General features: G+C 37.8%; 1 protein-coding gene across 1 annotated transcript in view; it reads right to left on the reverse strand.

The window, feature by feature from the left end:
- LOC138042869 (con-Ins K1-like) overlaps nucleotides 1-2,500 on the reverse strand; it is a 21,697-nt gene that overhangs the window by 18,343 nt on the left and 854 nt on the right. The gene's annotated exons all lie outside the window — the stretch shown is intronic.

Consider the following 2,500-nt stretch of genomic DNA (forward strand, 5'->3'; position numbering starts at 1 on the left):
TTGCTCGAAGCATGGTTAGCGCTAACCAGCGTTAAATGCCATGAAAACCTATAGGTTAGCGCTAACAAGGCTTCGAGCAACCGGCCTCAGGTGTGTAGGAAATAAAAGTGGAAAATACTATTTAGTTTACGGAATTCGTTCACTCAGCACTTGTTGCCTTCACCGTGTTTTCTTTATATTAGTTAAGCAGTGCAAACTTGTTGCCTTTGACTGTGTTTTCGGCTTTATATTAATTAAGCATTGCAAACTGAACTGATACTGCCGTTCGATGTACTTTTAAAACCCATCTGTATTTATCGCGTGTGACCTCGAAAATGGTGTTTTAAGTACCATTGAGTGATGTAAAAGAGTGCATCTTCTCGTAAATTGAAGCAACAGTTCGTTGTTGTCTCATTTTGGAGCCGGCTATTATTCCCACCTTCTAGAAACAGAAAATCCTGGCACAAACTTGGCCTCAATTCAATTGGATCAAATGTTAAGCGTACAACATGACTGACTTCGGCAAAATAGTTTTGGATTTTAATTGTGAGAATATCTCTTATGTAAACACTTTGATGTATAGAGTACTAGCGTCGTTTCCAGAACGAGTTTGTTTTCCTAGGATTTACTGAGACATGTTTTCGATGGGGAGTAACATCAATTTATATACACTGCCAAAAATGGATTTTCTTTGTGGTTTGCAGCTGGGTAATGATAAATTGATGATAAAAATAATAATGATGATGACGATGATGATGAAGATAACCTCCGGCAGAGTGGAATGTGGAGCGTAGAGCCTGAGTTTCCTTTTTCAGTCTCATTGTTACCGGTTCAAAGCGTTGCATAACATTGCATGATATATTATGTAATGAGATTATCAACTCCAAGTTTACTCTGCATGGCCCAGCGTCGTAGGCAGTTGAATTAAATTAGATCTTCTTTCTTCAATCTCATTAGGTAGTTTCGCTGGTTGAATAACATTATTGTTATTTGTTAATTACCCGACTCCAATTTGTTGCAATTTAGAGAAGAACATTAGTGCTCTCTCCTCAATTTTTCAGAACGGAAATAACACAACGGTGGAAATGAAATTTCCCATTGAGTATCAAAATACTAACTCCGTTTGAACTAAACCCATTGTGGGATATAATTATGGCAAATGGTATCCGTACTTTACGCGTGAAGATATATGTCTTGCAAATGGGGCGTTGAAAAAAACTGTGAACGCAAAGGAGAAACAGAGGTCGTTTGTCGGCTTAGATGCGGCTGGCTGCAAACTATCTCAGTAATCCATGTCATAATCTTCTAAAACTCTTATTGCATTTAAATTTTTCTGAAAGTAATTTTCTCGCGATGAGTCAATTCTAGATACACAAGTACATGTCAATACCAAAAGAAGTCAGCATTCAACTACAACTTGAACTGAACGGTTGTCATTAACAATTTTTCTTTATGTGGCTGCGTTGAACACTCCGTTGGATTTCAGTATAGGTTTCTTACTAAGGTATCTCACTTAGCTCACCTATAGGAATGCTACCTGGCCATCTCAGAAATTTTTCTATTTAGTCCACAGAAAATCCTTAAGCAGCTTACTCCAAGACTCCATTAATAGGTACCATATAACCAATGCGCTTTAATTAAACAAGTTATTATTTCCAGTGAAGTATGTTTTCTTTTTATGCAATACTGAGATCATGCAATTAACTATGATGCAGATAAACAGAGACACATGAGCTGCGTGATCATTTGCTTTACAAATTGATGCTCAAAGTGATCTTCGATTTTCATATTACCTTCAGTTGTTTTCGCTGTTTCACTGTTAGTTCAATTCGCAACCTTCATCCGGGAATACTGATGTTTTCCGCTATATTTCGTTTTATGTCCTTCCTTTGTCACATGGCACTCTGAGTGACAAAAGCCTTTACTTTCGAGTCGCAGATTTCTCTACTCAGAAACCGAATGCTGGGCGAAAGGGAGGGTCAAAGCTCTTTTACATTTTGTCCCCAGGGAGGGTCAGAGCTCTTTTACTTTTGTCCTCTGTTCCCTAAACCAACTCTGTGTTCTTATTATCCTAATTTCACCGGCTTGTGACGTCCAGTTTCAGATATCATTGACACCATTTTTAAGACCTCTAATAAAATCGCGATCAAGCATTAAACTCCGACAAGTCTCTACTGGTGGAGACATGTAATGGAGACAGAAACATTACAAAAGACCCTTTTCATGAAAGGCGACAATTAACTTTTTTTTTCTACTTTGTGATAATAGGATAAAACATCCTTTAAAGCAGGATGTTCCTTTGTATTTTGTCCATGCTAACTACGCAAATTTTGCAGATAACTCGCACCAGGGCGAAAGATTTTTTTTGCCTTTAATGAATCAGCAGATGTATGTAGGACTCCATCAAGACTACCGTATTTAAAGGCACTCGTTGTTTAGTTAGGGACCCTCCTTGAACTGAACATTTTTTTTATTCCCAGTCATTTTTCGTTCGATGTTTTCTCCAGAAACGTTTCACGGA

Source organism: Montipora capricornis, chromosome 3 (assembly GCF_036669925.1).
Source record: "Montipora capricornis isolate CH-2021 chromosome 3, ASM3666992v2, whole genome shotgun sequence".
Classification (NCBI taxonomy): Eukaryota; Metazoa; Cnidaria; class Anthozoa; order Scleractinia; family Acroporidae; genus Montipora; species Montipora capricornis.